Genomic DNA, 22,289 nt, shown 5'->3' on the forward strand with positions numbered 1-22,289 from the left:
ATTTGGAAACAACTTCAGCCCATAACCCCACTTCTGAAAAGGAGAAAAACATAGAAAATACATAAGATAAAGAGAATCCAATTGTCCGAAATACAAGAACTCAGACTAAAAAACCTTTTAATCTGGAAACTGAAGTAGGCAAATTAAAAATAGTTGTTCCATTGTTTGAATTAGCTAAACATGATGTCTACCGAAGCCAAATTAGTAGATCACTCAAAATCTATATTAATGAAGACTCAGTAAATGTTTTTGATACCAACCTGAATTGATCTTTGGCCCAGAAGTAAATGGAAAACCAGTAGATGGAGGAATTCCTCCTTTCTATGTAAGTTTGAACATACATGATAAAATACTTCATAATTCCATGTTTGATTCTAGTGCACCTCATAACTTAATGCCTAAGTCTGTAATGGAGAAATTAGACCCAGACATCACCAGGCCATACAAAGACCTCTTTTCTTTTGATTCGAGTCAGGTGAGATGTTTAGGATTAATCAAAGACTTGTGTGTATCGCTAGTTCAATATCCTGCCAAAATCTTAATGGACATAGTAGTAGTAGATATTCCACCAAAGTATGGCATTTATTGTCCAGATCTTGGGGTGAAAAGCTTCAAGGATCTCTACAACTGGACATGTCTTATGCCATTATTTCAGTGTTCAGTCAACCTAAGAAACTATATAGAGAAACCTTAATGAAATATGTGGTAAGTAGTCAGGAGAAACCCCAAAATTTCCCTATCTACTCAGTACACTCTGATATGGATTCTTTCATTCTTTACAATAATGAATGTGATCCCTCAAATGAATTGGAAGTTTTAGCAGTAGAACCAAAAGAAATTGCAAATGGAAAGTCTAGTGTTCAAATCCAAGAAATCTCTGAGAACAATGAAACATCAGATACCCAAGAGAAACCAGAAGGAAGTAAAAAACCAAATCTCCCAATTAAACAGATTCCTGAAACTCCTGATACCAATTATCAACATGAAATTCTTTGGCACTTAGAATTTGATGGTTCAGTTAACAAATTAGGAGCAGGAGCAGGAGTTTGGGTACACAATCTTGAAAATGATCATGCTGAAGGCCATGCCTACAGATTAAACTTTAGGTGCACCAATAATATGGCAGAATATGAAGCTATGTTGCTAGGTCTTAAACTTGTTTGATTAGGGGCAATTAGGGTATCTATCCTTGGAGATTCCGAGTTAATAATTCAATAGATCAAAGGACAATATTCAACAAAGGAATACAAAGGTAATACAGAGGAATGGTGATAGAGATTCTCAATACATTTCTGGAAACTAAGCTTGCTAAAATCCCAAGAAAACATAAATTGCAAGCTCACAGTCTAGCAATGTTTGCCAGCACCTGCAAATTACCATTCGAAGTTAATCATCAATTCACAGGTGAGATTAGGCACAGACCAGCCATACCTGACAATTTGAAGAACTGGCAAGTGTTTGCTAGTGATAAGCATATTAACAATTTCTTAACTTTAGATGAAGAATTTTCTAGCAGTAACATAGATGTAGATATAGTTAGTGAGTTTGATCAAACAAATAAGATAGAAATAGACATTTCAGCAAAAAGTGCAATTCAAATGCTTCATCCAAAAAAGTTTACCAACAAATAAATGAATGACCTTAAAGAAATAGATATTGATGAGATTATTGAAGGAGAATCTAAAGTTATCAATTTAAAAGACAATCATTTGCCTAAGGGATTAACTCCTTTGGAAGATCTCTTTGATTTTAATGATATTCCAAAGAAACCTAAGATGGATTAATTGAAAGAAAATATTGAGGACTATAACTTGGGGAGTGAAGAAAATCTTAAAATGGTTCCATCTTTCCCCCCTGACCAAAAACTCAAATATGTTGAACTAATGAGAGAATTCCAGGATGTCTTTCCATGGAGCTATGAAGACTTGAAATCTTATGACACCTCTATAATTCAGCATACAATACCTCTGAAAGAAAATCAGAAACCATTTAAGCAAAAGCTTAGAAGAATTAACCCTATACTGCTTCCCTTAATTGAAAAAGAAATCAAACATATGTATGCAGCAAGGATAATCACTCTTATCAGGTTTCCAAAGTGGGTGTCTATCTAGTACCTACTAGGAAGAAAATTGGAGAAATCAGATTATGTGTTGATTTAAGAAATGTAAATAAGGTTTCTTTGAAGGATGATTACCCTTTACCCAAGATGGATCATATTTTACAAAGGGTAGTAGGTGCTTCTAGGATTTCAATTTTAGATGGGTTCTCAGGCTATAACCAAATTCTGGTTCATCCTGATGACCAGGAAAGAACAGCTTTTACAACACCATGGGGCACATTCAAGTATGTCAAAAGTACATTTGGACTTAAAAACGTAGGAGAAACCTTCCAAAGAGCAATGGACATAGCATTTGCAAAAGAAATTCATGATTTTATGGTTATATATCTAGATGACTTGACTATTTTTTCTAAATCAGATCAGTAACATTTGGATCATCTTAGACAAGTATTCTTAAAATGCAGAAAATATGGTATTTCTTTAAATCCTAAGAAGTCCTTGTTTGGTCTAGAGGAAGGCAAACTTTTGGGCCATATCATCTCCAAGGAGAATGGATCCAGCTAGAATGGAAGCTATTCTGCAAATACCCCACCCTAGAAATGTCAAAGAACTTCAAGATTTCCTAGGAAAGATTAGTTTCTTGAGAAGATTCATATCTAACTTAGCTAAATTAATTAGATTGCTTAATAATATGTTGAAAAAGGATTCAAGTATTAAATGGAAAGTTGAAGCCAAATAAGCATTTGAAGAAATTAAAATGGCTCTGACCAGAACACCGGTCCTTAAAAGTCCAAAATTTGATAGAGACTTCATAATATTTTCATTTGCATTGGAACACACCATAGCAGTTGTTTTATTACAAAAGGATGATTAAGGATGTGAGAAACCCATAGCCTTTCTTAGTGAAGCACTTAGGGATGCACCATTAAAATACAAAATCATGGAGAAACATGCTTTTGCACTTGTAAAAGCTATTAAAGACTTTAGAGTCTACATTTTGTACTCCCACGTGATAGCCTATGTACCAAATGTTGTTGTCAAAGACATCTTAACCCAGGATGGAATTGAGGGCAAAAGAGGTAAATGGATTGCTACTATATTAGAGTATGATATTGAAATAAAACCTACAAAGCTTATAAAAGGACAGGGATTGGCCAAGCTCATTAATGAAGCAAATTGTCAAGCCCTGGATATTAATGAACTAGATAATGAATAGGAGATGGCGACTCCAGAAATCAGCCAAGCTTTGTTAGATTCACCTTGGTATGCTGATATAATTTATGTACTATTAAACCTGCAAGCTCCTCCAGGGTTATCCAGAACAAAGAAAAGGTTTTTAAAGATGAAAGCTTCAGAGTTTTGTATTTTAGATAATGCTCTTTTTTAGAAAAATCATGAAGGTATTCTATTGAATTGTTTATTAGAAGAAGAAGTTGACAAGGCTCTCCAAGAATTTCATGCAGGAGACTGTGGTGGACACCTTTACTAGAAATCAACTGCAGACAAGATCCTAAGGGCTGGATTTTATTGGCCAACCTTGTTTTCTGATGTAAAGAAATTTGTCACTGCTTGCCATAAACGTCAAATTTTTGAAGGCAAGAGAAAACTATTACCTTTACCCCTGAGACCCATTTCCACTGAAAAACCCTTCCAACAATGGGGCATGGACTTCATTGGATAAATCCATCCTCCCTCTTCTGGCCAACACAAATGAATTCTCACTGCCACAGACTATTTCACCAAATGGATAGAAGCCATTCCTTACAGACAAGCCAATGACATAGTAATCATAGGATTCCTAGAAACCAACATATTGTCTAGATTTGGCTGTCCTGATAAAATCATAACAGACAATGTTGTTGCCTTCAAATCCAAGAAAACGATAAGTTTCTGTAACAAGTACCATATCACTTTAGGCCATTGCACAGCCTATTATCCTCAAGGTAATGGTCTGGCTGAGTCTTCCAACAAAAGCCTCATTAATATTATTAAAAAATTACTGGAGGAGAATAAGAAAAATTGGCACAAGAAACTTACAAATGCACTATGGGCAGACAGACTCACCACCAAGAAATCTATTGGAACTAGTCCTTATGAGTTAGTCTATGGCATGGAGGCTATATTTCCTTCATCTTTAGGAGTTCCTGTAATGAAATTACTCCAAGAAGCTAAGGTGGAACCTAATGATATTCAAAGGAGGATTAACCAGACCATCCATTTGCAGCAGACTAGAGAGGAAGTATATCAAAGATTCCAAGTGTTGCAGGAGAAGCTTAAGAAAATATTTGATAAAAGAACCAAGGCAGAAGATTTCTACCTTGGAGACAAAGGTTTAAGATGGGATTTAAGGAGAGAGGATAAGGGAAAACATGGGAAGTTTGACTTCCTATGAAAAGGACCTTTTATTATCCATGCCTTACAAGGAAACAATACTTACTATTTGAAGAACTTGGATGGCACAGAAACAGAAGAAGGGCCAGTTAATGGTCGGATGTTGAAACATTACTTTGATCCTACTTTTTAATGTACCCTGATTTTTAACATGTACATACTATATCCTTGGTAATGTCACAGTTTGGATTGGATAGTAACTTGCTGGAGTTGAAGCCCGAAGAGAAGGCCCTAAACTTCAGAAATGTCACTGTCATACATACAATAAAGTAAAAAGCAGAATAATATTTCATAGTTCAGTCAAAATCATTCAGAGGCCATCTGACCTACTGTTCTTGACTTTTCACTAGGTAAAGCCATCCCCAAGTGGAGCCAGTGTTGCGCTCCTATATCAATAGGTGTCATTTTTCATGATTGACTTGATGGACTATATAATATGTTCATACCTTTACTTGTTGCAAAGGTTTTCCATATTGACAAAAAATCAAAAAATTTAAAAAATATAAAGAGGGTATACCCTAAAAGAAAAATCAAAGGGTGAAAAGAATAAAATGGTCAAAAAAGTGAAATAAAATAAACCCCACCAAAAGAAAGACCAAGGAAAGTGTGCAAGTCTAAATACCACTACTTTTTACTCTTATGTAATAAACAATTTGTGTGCAACTTGTAATTCATGCCACAATTGATGAACAGTCAAACAGCTTAAACTTGACAAGTTCATATTTTCAATTTTTTGTTTTAGGAATAAAATCTAACAACACTGTTTAATCTTGGAAGATAAGTAGATAGGTAGAGTGAATAAAAAGAGCTCAACAGTTTAATCTGAGCCCTTGGATGTAATAAGGCTAGACTTAGATAGATATCTATATGTAAAATAAAAGAAAGTGTGTTAAGGGTTTCCTAGTCCAAGTGCACCCTAATAAAGAAGAAAAAATGTCAGGCTAAAGTATGTAGGGTAGGTAGATGATGTTGCAGAATTACTTGTGATGGATAATGTCTCTAAATGTGTTAATTTTCACTTTTATCACAAGTGCAAGGCAGACATTACACTTGATGCATTTCAAGCAAGACAAGGTCAAATAATTAACTTCCCTTCTCATTTTCCCCTAAAGACTTCACTAATACCCCCTAAAGTATTAAGGTCTTTGAAAACTAGAGGGGCTTAGAGCATTTCTCTGACTTCTGGAGGGACCGGACCCTCGGCCCAATAATTTAAAAGCCTAAGTACTTAAAATCATCATTCATTCACTCTCATAAGTCTTTTCCTAAGTAAAATTCTATTTTACTTAGGAAAAATATACAATATCACCTAAAAACCCCTTTTTCCACTTAAGCCTAAGTTAAATATTCATTTTAATGTTTTACTTAGCACTTTTTTACATTTCATTTCATATTAACTATTAACTTTTGTATTATATAAATCCCGCATAAGTATTACCTTTTCCCGTATTATTTAAATATATTAAAATCCCCAAATTATTATATACCCCGCCCCGGTTAGTTATAACCATAAACACATTTAAAAAGGGATTAATGAATTAATCTGTAGTTCATTAAGAGCCTAATCCCCCCGCTCCATTAATAGGGATTAATTAACCCTCATGGTTAATTAAGAACTCTTCCCACCAATTATATTGCACCCGATACGATTAAATAATTTTTAATTGGGTTGGGCCCACGCACATTAAACCCTGCAGTATCGCGCCTCCCATCAGTCGTCCGATCACACCTCCATCATCCAACGTCCTTAACAATATCGCGCATGGCTTTGTGACCATGCGTTAGTGCACGATCACAAAGTGGTTTTTGAACAGTACCTTGCCACGCATCGCACAACCTGTGGAATCGCTGGTTCCCAGCCGAAACCTGCCCATCTCCAAAAGTGATGTGATCACATACCACTTACCGCCCTCTACATGTGAAAAAATTGTCCTTTCCTACTTACGTCATCCGCTCAAATAATAAACTCCCGCCACCTTTTGACTTTGTTAATAAAACCAACAAAGTGTCATTTTCTTTGTTATTCTGTACTGCAACCGTGCTCCCATGCAAACAACGTCCAGGTCAACTGTCCAAGCTTTCCAACTGCCACCCTACCAAGAAAATTGTAACCGATGCAGCCAGAACCTGTTAGTCACCGTCAGCACCTGTTATTACACTGTTCATTCCTCAAATATAGGTATTTAGCTGATTTTCGTCGAAACCCTGCAAGTTTGATTTTACAGTATAAAATCCACAGAGAAAGGAAAAATTCATTACAAATTCAGTCTTTATTTTGCCAATATAAGTTCCCAGAATAGTTAATCCGCACCTTTTACACCAAAAACCCAAATTCCTTTATGAATCCACAAGAACCAGAAATGGAAACCCCTGTGGCTATGTCTGTTACACCCATGAACGCCCCTCATAAAGACTTAAACTATCTGCCTCTTACAGATAAAGACTTTCAGATAAGGGACTTATCCACTGACATGAACCACTTGAAAGTCTTTTGCCAAGTCAGAAACCAATACCTAAATGGCTTAGATATCCTGGGACTGTGGGAATCAAACCTTCCCAGGTATTTTCTCCCCTCAGTCCATGTTTTCCCTGATTTGATTCATCAATGTGAGGCAAACTATGACCCTAATCTCAGAGTAGTCATGTCGCCAAGTCAAACAATCCTTTTCCCCATAACAACAACATCCATTAATGAAATGTTGCAATTTTCCCTTGAATAAGCTCTCACTCCCCTTTCTATGGGATATTTACTTGAGAAATCTACCCAATTGTCTCAGTCAGAACTGACTCGCATCTGTCAGATTTTCATGGAGCCTAAACATCAGCTTAAAGGCCCACCTCCCTATTTTCAGGCTTTCTTCACAGACATAGGAAAACTCATTGTTGATATGATAGCCCTAATCATGAGATTCAACTCCGGTGAGTATGTTGATGATGTAACCTTAGTGTTGTTGTCAATTTTTACTCCTGGACAACCCCCTGCTATTAAATATGATTATGCCTCCTATATTGCCAACAAAATTCATGACCAATTCCTGAGACTGGACAATGAAGGAGTCTTTAAATAAACCACTTTCATTTATCATCTTATGTTGTATTATCAGTCAGAGAACTTCCCTTTCCCTGTGAGGAAACTTGACAATAAAGGCAATCCAAGGTCTGTTACCTTTTGGAGTCCCATCTTCCATGCATCTTATGAGTCCCCTTACTCATACAGTGAGTTCATTGACCAATTTTTTCATCCTGCAACCACTTTATTGACAGGGGTTTCCCCTCCTAGAATCAGTGGTGACATCAAGAGAATCCTATAGCTCTCCAAGAAATACAGAATAGGTGATTGGTACCTATACAAGAACCATACAGAGATCTGGATATATGGATGTGAGCTCTACCCTTTCAAATTACCAAAATACATTCCAATGAGACTGTTTGCATTGGAATATTTCAGACAAATGATACATACAGACCAGGTTCATTTTTGCAAAGCTAAAAAGAAAGCTCAACTCTGAATAAAAAATCAGTTAGGCCCTTATGTCTGCAATGATAGGGAAGCATGGATAGAAGCAGAGAAAATTCTAGAAGATCATCTTAAGCTGCGCAAAAGTTTTGGTTGGAGGCCATATGACCCTAAGAGCTTCATCTGTGATAGGAGAATTAAAAACAGGTTGTCACCATACATTCACCATAGGATTCCAGAAGTTGAACAATATGCAAATATGGATGAATGGAGGGAAGGAACCCTAGTAGAGCATGATAGTAAACAGGTCAATATTGAGAATGTTATGAAAGATCTTAAGAAAACACTTGACCTGGATTCTTTTGGGCAGGTACCATTTGAGTTATCTCAAAGATTAGGAATTGGTGCCTCCAGTGCTGGAACTTCTCAGCAACCTTCATAGGAAACAAGCACACCAGCCATAGGAACATTAAAGGGCAAATAATTAGAGACCAACTTTCAAACCACAGAATAGTCTACAATTTCTAAGCAGCCTAAGACTTCCGAAGAACAGGCTCAAATACATACTCCTCCCACTCAGATCAATATAGAAGAGCCTCCACTTCTGCAAACTCCTCTAAATGAGGAAAGAAACAAAAAGAGAGACAGGGAAACAACTACCCCTACCAGTGAACCTTCAGGACAACCTGGAACAAAAAGACAAAGACTAAATCTCCTTTCGGAGGAGGAATTTGCTGAAGAAACTATAGAAAGTCAGAGGGAAGAAAGAGTGGAGAGTCTGCAAACTTTTCCAGTAGGAGGAACATCCACTAGCTCACAGAGACAGGAGCTAGAAAGACAGCAAAGTGCAGAGATATCTTCTTTCAGGCCACCAAGGACTGATGCCTCAGATATCAAGAAAACATTTAAAAAAATAAAGGCCAACAATGATCCATTGAGGCTTCAGGTTTATAACCAATATTTGAAGATGGCTCCCACAAATCAACATAGATTGATGTCAGCCTATGACATCAAAGAAGGAAAAATGATAATGAGTTATTTCAAGCCAAAGGTGCAACAGCCTAAATTAGTAGCAGATTATCTTAGAACAAATTTTGAAGTCATGGAAAAGGATATTCATCCTTTGAATCAGATTGAGTTGCATAAACAAATTGGAGAAATGATTTACTCAACCTTGACTGGTAAGGCAATGATGTCCCACAGGTTGAAAAATTCTTTGGATAACACTCTGCTCAACTACACTTGGAGAAGGCCTCCTCTCAGGCAAAAGATAATAGAATAAAATCTTTGGAAGAAATAATTATTGGATTGGGTCATGATCCCAAAGATGCAAAGGCTACAGAAGCCTTGATCAAAAAGAAAGATGAAGATATTTTTGCCCTAAGGAAAAAACTAAAAATGCTACCTTCAAGGCATCCACAAACTGATGAGGTTATAAAGCAAAAATCTGAAGAAGAGCTGATGGATTTTCTCTTAAAGCTTAATGAACAAATGAATGATACTGAGCAAGAACTTGAAAAAGAATTGAAGGACAAGCAGGGAGAGTCGACCTCTCAGCCTCCCAATGTGATACCAGTAGTATCAACAACAATTCCTTCAACTCTTGGAGCAGCTCTAGCACCAAATATTCAAATATTCACAGCAAAGGCAGTTACAGGTACAACAACAACAGGAATAGTAGGAGTAGCATATGGAAGCATTGCTAATTTGAGCACAGAGGAGATAATCAAATCAATGGAGGACCTGAAACTATAAGTTTCAAATCTAAATAAGGTAAAAGAGCAATATGCCAATTTAGAACAAAGGTATGATCTCTCAAAAATAAATGCTGCAGAAAAAACAAGAGAGATTAAAGTTTTAGAAAAAAAAAGTGAAATAATTGGAAAAAGATCTTACTTTTGAGAAGCCTTTGTCATAAATCAAGAAAATTCTTTGGACCAAAATCACTCAATCAATAAATGATGCTTGGCCATCAATTCAAATAATTTTTGAGCAAATTGATTTAGTGAAACTAGCTCAAGAAGAAATTCAAAAGACAAGGGCAAAATTAGGAAATATGCCTGAAGAAGCCAACAATCTCATACAGTTTTTGAATACAAGGAGTAAGTACTAGCTTGAAGAGCTGGGCATTCAAGATAGAACAAGGACAATTTTGGAAATCAAAAGGGTTTTTACTAAAAGAACTCTAATGCAGAACTTATAAAGAAGGTACCATGACATGCAAGATGAAATCAATGCCTTCATGAAGAGATTTGATGTTTTGCAGAGTAAAGGGTTGCCAAGTCCTCTAGTTATTCATGATAAACTAATGACTCATAAAGACTATGTGGAGAAATTGAACAAGTATGCAGGCAACCAGGAAAGCTCATCAACTAGTGCATCAGCAACAAAAGCATTGCCTATAGGCAGAGTTCTCTATGACAGTCTGGAGAACTTGTTTTATGTTGAGCATGAGTAAAGCACTTGTTCCTAATTCAACCTACCCTTTTTAGGTACACAGAAACTGATGAGACCCTGAGGAAACTTCAAAAACACAGATTTCCATAACCAAAATGGTGGGAAGACATATTGGAAATTTTGTAAAATTATCCTTGGTAAAATGAAAATTTTGGTTATTTACTGTAGTAATGGTAAAGAAGATGAACAAAGATGAACAAAGATCAAACAGGTCAAAGTGTATCAGAACAGGTAAAGAGTATCAGTGAAAACAAGGCAGCCAGCACAAAGTTACTAAAGAAGACAGTAGCAAGCCAAATCAAAGGGCCTGCCTGCAGGACACTCAGTGAGAATAGGAATAGCACAACATCAATTTGCCTTTTCTCCTATCTTCGAGACCGTTTGTCTCTATTTTCTTGTAATTTTTCATAGTCATCCTAGAATATATCTCACTCTGTTATGAGATATTTTTTGTATAAATACTCCCTCAATTGGAGTATTGAGGGTGGATTCTTAGACATCATTGTAATACTGATTATTTTGGAATAAAGTGTTGTTGGACCAACTTTTGTATGGCTTGGTAGATAAAGAATTGATGCAAAGGACTTTCCACAGATTTCTTGAATCAAACACTAGATCAATAAGTCCTCTATACCTTATGTTTTAAATTTTTCCTTTTTTCTTATATCATCTATGTTTCATATCTGAATGATAAATGAAAAAGAGTAATTCGGAAAATGCTTGTTTGCACTCTGTTTTCAATCGTTATTATTCTCAATGTTTTCTTCTGAACTAACATAAACAGTGAAATCTTAAATGCTCCTGTTTTCTAGATTATTCACTTTGACTATTTAGTACATGAAGGATTCTTAACTACCCTTCACCCATTTTGAGTCCATTACATCTATTCCAAGTCTTTATTTGTTCCCTGTTTGACCATATGGCCCTATGAAACCATCTTTTGTTAAGAAGCCAAATCCAGTTAAGCCATCTTCTTTGACTCCATTAGCCCAATGGCCTAAACTATTCAGTCCTATCCCTCTGCTATTGAATCTCACCACCCAAACTAAAAAAAAAAACCCTAGACTTCACAACTAGCCTAATATCTTTCAAAACCAAGCAAAATCATAAAGAGAGAGCCCTCTCTGAGTACAGATTGGCTAGATTCTATACTTAAAAGTTGGTTTGTGGTTACCTCAGACCCCTTTCCTCTTCCCAACAACTTCAAGGAAAATTTGAGTGATAACAAGCCGAAGCAAGAGATAAGGCTGCTGGAGTTATTGTTGGTGGTCGAGTTTCTATTGAAGGTTGTTGTTGGGGCTTTGCTGTGAAGCAGAAGCCAAAGAGACAGCGTAGAAGCCAAAGAGGCAGCGCAGAAGCAAAAGAGCAGTTGAAGGAGCCTTTGGGGTCACTTGAAGTTCAAGTGAAAAGCCAGAGAGAGTGAAGGTTGCAAAAGGCACAAAGAAGCCAGAGTGAAGAGCTAAAGAGCCAGAGCCAAGAGCCAGAGAGCCAAGAGCTAGAGCTTCAAGAGCTAGAAGGGATTAAATGGTGTCTAAACCCACTGTTCTTGTGTAGAATAGTAGGAGTTGAGCCAAGAGCTTCTAAAAAAGACTAATACTATAATCCTAGAGAGCCTAGTTGAATTAACTAGAGCTCACAGAGATGTAGCCCAAGAGTTGTGGGTGAACTCCTAATTAATTTGCTATCTTATGTGTTTGTTTACTGCTGCATTATTTGTTGTTATATGCATTTATATATATATATATATATGTGTGTGTGTGTGTGTGTGTGTGTGTGTGTGTTCAAGCACATTTAAATATCAACATACACAACAGATTTTAAAGCACTTAACAGTAAAAAATAAACACATGCATACACCTATAATTTCAAGCATTTCTTATTTCTGCATTGGTTAATCAAATAGACTTGGGAAAATTCAAGCTTTGGAAGAGGGGGAGGTTCTTGTAAGCTAGACAAGAAGCCTAAGAGCCCCATTTTCAGATCAAGTAGCCCAGTCAATTCCCAGGAGTGTAGGTTAGGGATTTTGTCATCCACTATCTCTATTACTTCAAAATCTGCTAGCACGCTCGCTCCCTCAATATCCATGGTCACCTCCTGTAGCCACCCCATGGGGATGATTTTCTGCTAATTCACCATCCTTAGCTGAATCGGAGACCATTGCAGTGCAGGTCTCCCCATCTTCTCTTAAGTCCACTTTGGTAGGACATTCGCATCTAACCCCAAGTCCAAAATGATCTGATCCATGTCATACTCTCTTATTTGTGCAGTTAATATCATCTCCCGTCCCGTCCTTGTTTAATGCTTGCCAATCTTTCATAATACGTGCAGCTCACCTGGCGCAGTTCCAACGCTTCTATTGATGAGTTCTTGTAACCCTTTCATAGCCTTACTGTCGCGTAGTAACTTCATATAGGTTTCCAGAAAACTTGTGAGCATAGAAGGGTCCATCTCTAGCTCAGGCTTATCCTTGCTTCCTGAGGTGTAGGCCTCTGCAAAGCTCTTCATAGCTTCCATGAAGGCTTCACGAGCGCGCTCCAAATCGAACTCAGCCTCTTTTTCTGAGTCTTTGCGAACTCATGTACTTTCTTCTGGCTATTTCCCCTTGTCATCTCCTGTCGCGATTCCACTCATGAGCTATATATTTACATTTGGATATTCTTCGCGTATCTCAGATCTCATCATATGCAGGTTCTAAGTTAGCGAAGGTAGTAGCACCCCTTTGTCACATATCCTAGCTATCAGCATAGGACAATCTTCCATTTCATGATAAAAAAGCGTGCAATAATTGCACGACGAATGTGTTGGATTAGTGCAATCACGGGCATAGTGTCCTGGTCCTCCGTAATTGTAGCTAATCAAATGTCCTTGACCTCTACGAGATCCTCTTCTGCCTCGGTCTCGTCCACACCCCTAAAATCATGTCCACGCCATCCTTGCATTCTAGTCAAGGGGCTGCGTTTCGGCCTGAACCTTAGGCGGGAGTTCTATCCATCATTAATTCATAGCTCTTGCAAGTACACTCATCATGTCCTATCGACCTACAAAAGCTGCAGAATAGATGTTGCAGTTCTTGTACATACTTCTGTAGCAAGTGACAGTTATCCGTGGCATGTTTTCTAGCTACCTGACAGATAGTGCACCATAATGCAGGACCCACACTAGGTCCTGCTTGAGCTTTCGGCCTTAAAGGAATCAGTCCTCCTCTTGCAATGTAATTTTCAAAGACTGGGTAATGGTCTTTGTCATGACCCTGACTCTTGCATTTCAAGCACCATACCTCCTCGCATACCTCTGGCTGAACCGTCCCGTCCTGCTTCAAACTTTGCAGCTCAAGGCATAGATTCTTTAGCTATGGATGGATTTTTTGAACTCATAGATTAGGATCTTGCACCAGAGTCTCATTTAGTCTCATGGCAATCTCCAAGGTCTCTGCCTGAGTTGTTATCTTCTGCTACGACAATGCACTCCTTAAGTGTGGTAGTAACGAAGCCACAAACTACTCGTGATGCTTTCCATCTATCAAATTCATGTTGGCTTCACAGATTGTACATTTCAGCCTCTGATCTACTTCCCATGGCTTCTCGCCTAGTTGCATCACGATCTCTTTGAATCCCACAATCGACTACACCTTAGATTTAGGCCTGCTAAATTCCCTATTTAGTGCTACTTGGATGTCTACTACTCTAGTATTCGGGTTATCATTAGAGTACTTAATATACCAGGTTAGTGCGCGATCATGTAGAGTGATAACCAACATCGCCTTCTTTATATGATCATCTATAACACCTTGAGCTTCCCATATAGCCTTCACAACAAAGTAGAATTGGTCTGAGTCCTCATTTCCCAAGCCCTTGAACAAAGGCAACTTCATGTTATTTGCCATACTAAACCGCGGTGAAGGTGGAGGTGGTATGGGTGAAGTTGGAGGTGATGGTGGTGAAGTCGAAGGTGGTGTGGGTGGAGGTGGTATTCACGGGAATCCTTGTCTTATTAACTGAATATCACGTTGCAAAGAAACCTTCACTATCCCTTCTTCATCTCTTCATGGAGTTGAAATCTAGGGGCTATACTCTGAACCCTTTTTTCCTTCGTTCCTGTAAGTTTTTCTACTTCGCGTAGTCCCAAACATCAAGGTAGCTGCATAACCTGTTTTTCGCACAATAGCATTTCAATCCAAGTATTCAAAGATTTTACGTACTTACCTTGCGGTCCTTTGAAAAAGCGTCGCTCTGCCTCGTTATAGCTGACTAAGGTGTCGACTGTGAATTCAGTCACAAATCCTCCTATGACGCAATCGAGCCAATGATCAACAGCATGAGCAATCTTGTCCCCGATGCTTCCAACCTTCGCACTAGCTCTGGGGTCCACACAATAGGACCATCAAGTTTCCACCTTCCTTGGCTATCTGCTAGCTTCAGGATCCACTCATATAGCTCAATAGGGAAAGAGCAGAAAAAGATCTTGTAGATCTCTGTATACAAGTACCGGTCCAACCATTATTCCTTTGTCATTCATGATTTTTTGTTCTCTTGTGCCATGAATTCATCGATATTTCTATCCAACCAGTCTCTAATCTCCTTCTTAGTTGGATTCCAGTGATACGACATCACACATCCCTTATGCAGATTTTGGTCCCAGCAACGGAACCATTTATTGGCTTGAGGGGGCCTGACCCAGATTCAGTGTTATTTAGCCAAACAAATCCCTACACTACTATCCCTTTCGGCATCAATGTACAAAGTGCAGACTGAAGTCTCACCTGAAGTAGTATGGGGGGTTGCTAGAACCAAGTTTCTACACCCTGAGATGGTTGTGATGTCATTGATCTCTTATATCCCTACCTTCGCACAGATGATCTCGCTATAGGGCTTGTAAGACAAACCCTCTACTTCGGCTTTCAATAAATTCGCAAAAGTATACGATCGACCTTCATGCAGCCCTAACCTGGGGCTCAGATACTTTCACGTTGCTATGGCAGCATGTTGTGCAGATTCCTCAATTGCCCTAAGTGATTTTCTTATTTTTCCAAATACTTATGTTTATCATTGTGTAATAAAATATTTGTAATTGTGTTTAATTATTCAATGTAAATGTATTCATTCACGCAACATAGAAGCATAACAAAGGAAATTCATACACAAGATATCCAAACCCATCAACAGAACAAATACACAGAATTTGTAGAATAACTCCTTTTATTAATATCTTCCAATTGTTACAGACTCTATTCACCCTGTGCACACAGCTATAGGGGCCCGTGCACTCAGCTATGGACTTCTACCCTAGGCCTCTGCGCACTCAGCTGCAGAGCCTCTACCTACGCTACAACCCAAGACTTAGACTTCTTTCTCTAAAGCTATGACTCTCTTACTTCTTCGATGCCTCTAACTACTTAGAGCTTAGCTCTTTTTATACAATTCCATCGTCCGCGGACCATGGGTAGATCTCTTACAACCGACTTTACTTTACAAAACTAAGGACGAACTACCCTTTGTGACACATAATACCTTCGCACTCTGCAACAACAAAATGCGGAGTCCTTACAATGATATTACAAAAACTTGACTTAATCATGGGCTTTTAGCCCCAGAACTATCCTTGGGGGATCCTGCTCCCAATAGTGATGATAAACCCTATAAACTTATGGGAATGGGTAAGGTACTTATAAAATAACATAACGGAAACCAATGGTTGTTAAAGGAGGTAAGGCATGTTCCATATCTAAAGAAAAATCTAATTCCAATGGGGCAGTTGGGAAGTGAAGGTTGTGTAACTATTTTTATAGATAAAACCTGGAAGGTCACTAAAGAATCCCTGGTAATAGAAAAATGAGACAAGGTTGGTACATTTTATTTATGCAATGGTATTTTTTATTCTGTCAATTCTTTAACCTCCACAACAGAAGATATGGCACTAAGGAATCATAGGCTTGGGTACATGGATTAGAAGCAGATGTATATTCTTCACTCAAGATATTTGTTTCTAGATTTGAAGCATGTTGATTTGGATTTCTATGAGAATTGTGTTTACAGAAAACAGAAGAGAATCAAATTTATCAGAGTTGGGAAAGATAAAAATAGTGAAAAATTATTGCTTGTGCATACATATGTATGGGGGTTGGCTCAGGTGTCATCTCTCAGTGGATCTCATTTTTATTTTGCTTTTATTGATGATGCAACAAGAAAAAAAAAATTATTGCATTCAAAATAAAGCTAAAATATTCGATACTTTTAATAAGTGGAAAGCTTTGGTTGAGAATGAGACAAGAAAGAAGCTAAAGTGTCTTAGATCATATAATGGAGGTGAATACCTGTAGCAAGGATTTTGATAATTATTATTTATCTCATGGAATTTGTAGAGATAAGACAGTTCCAAGAACACCATAAGAAAATGGTGTGTTAGAAAGGATGAACAAGACAATCATGGAGTGTGCAAGGTGTATGAGATTGCATGCAGGATTACAATTTTGGGTAGATGTTGTAGATAATATTGTTTACCTAATAAATATAAGGACTTCAAGTTCCTTGGATGGCGGTATTCTAGAGGAGGCATGGATAGTTAAGAAGGTAAAATACTCATTTCTAAATACCTTTGGTTATGAAGCATTTGTACACATCAATAAAGAAAATAGAACAAAGCATGAGGAAAAATCAAAGAAGTTTACCTTTATTGAATATGGTGTTAATGATTTTGGTTATCGTTTATATGATTATGAAAACTATAAAATAATTAGGAGTATAGATGCAGTATTGATTGAAAGGGTCTTGTACAAAGATTAGTTGAAAAGAAAGAAACAAGGAAAAGAAAACACATAATATATAGTTCTTGATAAGATCACAGAAAAAGAAAAGAGAGTTTCCAGAAAACCATAATGAACAATAGCAACAACAACCATGAGAATAACATCAAGCACCTATAACTCCTACAAGTCCTTTTACAAGATCTACCAGGTTAATTAGACCCCTTGAATGATACTCTCCTTCAATATATTATGTATTGTTGATTGATTTTGGTGAACCTGAAGGATATGAAGAAGAAATGTATGTAGAAACAAGGGAGAAGTGGGAGCAAGCCATGAAATAAGAGATGACATCCTTAGTACATAACCATACTTGGGACTTAGTGCAGTTTCCTGTAGGAAAGAAAACATCGCAGAATAAATGGGTTTATAGGTTGAAGGAAGAAGATGGAGGTAAAAGGAGGTATAAGGCTAGTCTTGTTGTGAAGGGGTGTGCACAAAAGAAAGGTATAGACTTTGATGAAATTTTTTCTCCTATTCTTAAAATGACTTCAATCAAAACTATTTTAAGTCTAGTAGTAGAAGAATATTTTCATCTTGAACATTTAGATGTAAATCCAACATTTCTCCATGGGGAATTGGAGGAAGATATTTATATGCAACAACCAGAATGGTATGAGGTCAAAGGGAAAGATAAATTAGTGTGGTATGGATTAAAACAAGATCCATGTCAATGGTATCTAATTTTATAGGTTTATGATTAAACGAGGTTATAGTAGATGTCATTATGACCAATGTGTTTATCTTAAGGAACAAAATTATGGTAGCTATATTATATTACTATTGTATGTGGATGGCATCCTTGGTGCAGAGTCTAACATACTGGAAATAAATGTGCTTAAAGGAAAATTGGATAATTCATTTGAAATGAAGGATCTAGGTGTTGCAAATAAAATCCTTGGTATGATAATATCTAGAGTCAAGAAAAATCACAAATTAACATTGTCTTAGGGTGAGTACATAGAAAAAGTGTTGGAAAGATTTAATATGTAGAATTCAAAACTAGTTAGTAAAACTTTGGCTATCCATTTCAAACTAAGGAGGTGTGTCCCAAGATTGAGGAAGAGATAGATTATATGTCTAAAGTTCCATACACATCAACAGTTGGAAGCTTAATGTATGCAATGGTGTGCACAAGACCTGATATTGCACATGTAGTGGGAGTTTTGAGCAGGTATATGAATAATCAAGGTAAAGAGAATTAGATGGTAATGAATTTGATTCTCAGATATTTGAGAGGTATTGTTGGTGCACTAAGATGTCTTTTTTATAGGCAATCTTAATTCCTACATTAACTGTCAACCCAACGTAAGTATTTTTATCTCAAGAGTGTCAGCACGATATATGCAGTGAATTCAGAAGTTATCTAATGATAAATCGTTGCAATCACTAATAACTATCTCTTCAACTCAATCCACACAATTATGAAAGAAATAACTAAGGATGAAAGAACTCTTAACACACTCTGCAATTATGTTTAACTTATTTTGAAATCAAATGAATCTAAATGTGAATGCAAAGAATCACACTTTGCAACCTTCAAATAGAATTAAGAGTAACTCACTCAATCAAGAAAGAGAACTATAGCACATGAACGGAAATGATAATCTATAGAAAATTTGAATTGAACATCAAATCCTAATTGAATGACAATCTCAATTAAAGGGCAACTGATAATTGAACAACAAGCAAGCATATAACGATAAATGATCTCTAAACAACAATTGATCTATGTAAGCAAATTATGGAAATCGATTAATGTTATCTCTAAGATCTATGATAACATCACTCATAATGAACAACAATCTACTACTAAAACTAACATAACCATTACAATCAAAGTGTTACTCAAATATATCACACAGCTAAGTCTGAATCTAAATGAACAATAGTATGAATCAGAATCGTCAATCTTCACAATAAGCGAAATGATATTAACTGAACATTAACAATCAGTAAAGACTAAGTAGAAATATTATAACACAAGAAAGTAGTAGAACTTCTCTTTATTAGGCTTAGAGTTGCCAGAAATCTCCGCTAGAAATACTCAGAATATAAGTATGGATCAAACGCAGTATTTCTTCATTAATATAAGTAAAAAGATTATAGTATCACTGAGATAACAGTATTATATCTCTCAAAAAGAATAATTACAAATTATGAAAGTATGAACTCTCTACAGTTTTTCCTTTTAGCCTTATATATTGCATTTAGAAAATAAATAGATAAAAGAAAATCCTCAGGATCAGGGGATCCTGAGGATTTCGCTATACATAATCTGGTCTTGTCATGAAATAGCATCAGTCTTCCTAGTCTCTCGCTGCCTTGCCTGCCTTAGACATTGTCTTTTCCTTTTATGGCTTGGTGTTGCTTTATCGATTGAATGGCTATTGACCAATCCACATTTTCTGCACACATGGATAGTAAAAAGTCAGTTTCTTGTACTAGATTTATCTAATTTGTTACCAAGTTCTTTCATCCAACTTTAGCTATTATTTCCTTTGTTTCAATCCATAAATAGAGATAATCATGTAAGAATGAATGCAAAATAAAGCATTACAAAGGAGAAAACATACCTTTTTCTTGACCCAACATACTCCCCAGCTTACCTTGTGGCATGTCCTCATGCAATTAAATAATTCATGTGTAGCTAAGTTAGGGAGTAGGTAGGATATACCTCCTCCTTATAATTTCTGAAATCATTTTTCTTCTTTAGTATAGAAAAAGCCTGGGTAACGTCTTGATCCTTCAAGGTGTAATCACAGTGATACTTATCTAGAGGATACCATATGATTGGAGTCTTATACCGACATCCTATCCATTCAGGCCCCATGGTAAAAACCAAGTTACTGTACTTGTAGAAACGAGAGGAGGCAGCTTTATATTTCTAGTATCCAAATGGTTCTCGATTTTTAATAGTAATGCTGGAGACCTCCCACCTTTGTCTGGCTATAGACAAGGCTTCCTCCTTAATCTCTTGGAAGTACTCCTTTCCATCTTGTACAATATCCATGTGAAATGGCCCCAGTTGGCCCACAACACCTTACTGCTTTATGAATTGCTTGTGTCTGTCCTAGAGATGTATGGGTTTGGTTGGTTCCTGTTACACTAAAAAATGTCACCATGGCTATTTACAGTTGGTATGGCTCTATCAACAGTCATACTACCCTCTTAAGCAAGTCTTATGCCTCTGCTATCCATGTCAAACTCCAAGAAAGAGAGAAAGTCTTTATAAATGTGTTTATCTCTGGGTACGCAGGTTCTCTCAAACCTTTCCTGCGGGTACGCACCTATTGTTCATGAGGTCTGCGTCCAAGGACGCTCTGTATCTAAAGGGGCAGGTGCGTCCCTCTGAAAAGGTTAAAATGCGCAAGTTTCATCTTTAAAAAGTTACTTGTGGTCATTTCTAGAGTATTCTAGAAGGTTGTTTGATGTGTATTGAGCGCCTCCAGATGGTTCATGCACTCCTACCAAAGAGGAACTTATCCCATCAATAAGGGAGCTATCCCATCCAAAGAGGGGATTATCCCATTGATGGTGGACCTGATTAACTTCCTCTTGAGCACTATAAATACAGGCATTGGGCCAGAAGGAGAGGAGGTTGAAAGCTATACATTTCTAAGGGTAAATGCTGCAGGAATTAGGACTCCCATTTAGAAGCTTGTGAGGAGAGATTGCCATCTTTGCTTGTTCTATTTGGAAGTGGGTGAGCTTTGTCAAAGTAAAGGAAGACTCTTGTGGACCCTGGAAGGAGCTTGCACAACACCAAGGCTCAGGTTGTAATGGTTCCTTTTGATTACCTTTAATGCAAATTGGTCCATTCTTCTCAATAACTTGTTGTTTATGAGTTATTTCATGTACTCCTTGGTCTATATGTTGAATATGCTTTGTTTTATGTTATAATCAAGTGCTATTTAATTGTTTGACTGTTGGTGATTGCAGGTTTTGGAGAAAAGGAGGAACTCATCCAGATCAACAAAGCTTGGACTTCTACAACAGCGTTTGGACAAAGGTAAGAACGAAACACTTGATTTCTCATATCACAATGCATGTTTAGAGAAGGATAGTTCTAGTTTGTCTTGTTTGTCATTAGAATGTCTTAGACTTCTAGGAAGGTCGTTTGTGTCCGCACTCTTGACTGATTCCGTGTGACAAATTGGCGACTCCGCTGGGGATTCCATGAATGAGAATGACTTTTCCTTTGTATGAACTTTGCTCTGAGAAAATTGATTTATTTTTCTGGTTTTTGACTGTGTGAATTTGTATTTGGGTGGATTAGCTTAGCAATAAAGTAGATTTAGTTTTTCTTGATTTTTACAGTAGGACGCACCCTCTGAGTGTTGCACAGTGCGTCCCTGGACGCACTGTCGCTGTGTGCACAGAGCGGGCCCGCACCTGTGATAACGGGTCGCCTGCGTCCCCTGCTAAAATTTGAGAAAATTCCATTTTTTATATTTTTTCCTCTTAGATTTTGCTTTTTCTTAGTTTTTACTGCCCAGATCCATTAGTATCCTGTCAAAGATCTTCACCTGAACTTGTTCCATTGGCATTTCTACTTTAAGCTTTCATCAATTGGGTGTTTTGAGTCTCTTTTTTGAGAAATTCTAAATTTGATTTCCTTTGATCATTACTTGGTGGTTTGTCTCAGTCTTTTCACAATTTTGCATCTTTTTGCTTTTGTTTTTGCAAAAAAAAATTCCCCCTCATTCGCCGGGGGGGGCTAAATTGTGTATGAGTGTTAATCGCCTTTGAGTGTTTTTATTTTTTGATCTTTGGAACTCTCACCCAATTTTCTCGACTTGCACTTGATTGGTTCTTAGATTACATTAGAATCATTTTGTGTTTGAGGATTCTCTTGCATAGATCACATTTGCATAATTAGAATTCTCATTTTCAGAATATGAATGAAAAATGTGCATAGATTACGTTTGCATACTTTTCAAGTGAATTGTGCATAGATTACAATTGCATTGTTTACATTCTGAAAATCAATCGTAGATTTAGATCAGCTTTCTTTGATTTGAATTTACACAAAAATAAAAATAAAAAATGGTTTGGAATTGATTTGCATTAGTTTTTCTTGATGAAATTAGTGCATTAGAGAATTTGTTATATTTTCTCTTAGT

This window comes from Pinus tabuliformis, chromosome 6 (assembly GCF_031772625.1).
Source record: "Pinus tabuliformis cultivar Carrire ecotype Pingquan chromosome 6, CPIR1, whole genome shotgun sequence".
NCBI classification, from domain to species: Eukaryota; Viridiplantae; Streptophyta; class Pinopsida; order Pinales; family Pinaceae; genus Pinus; species Pinus tabuliformis.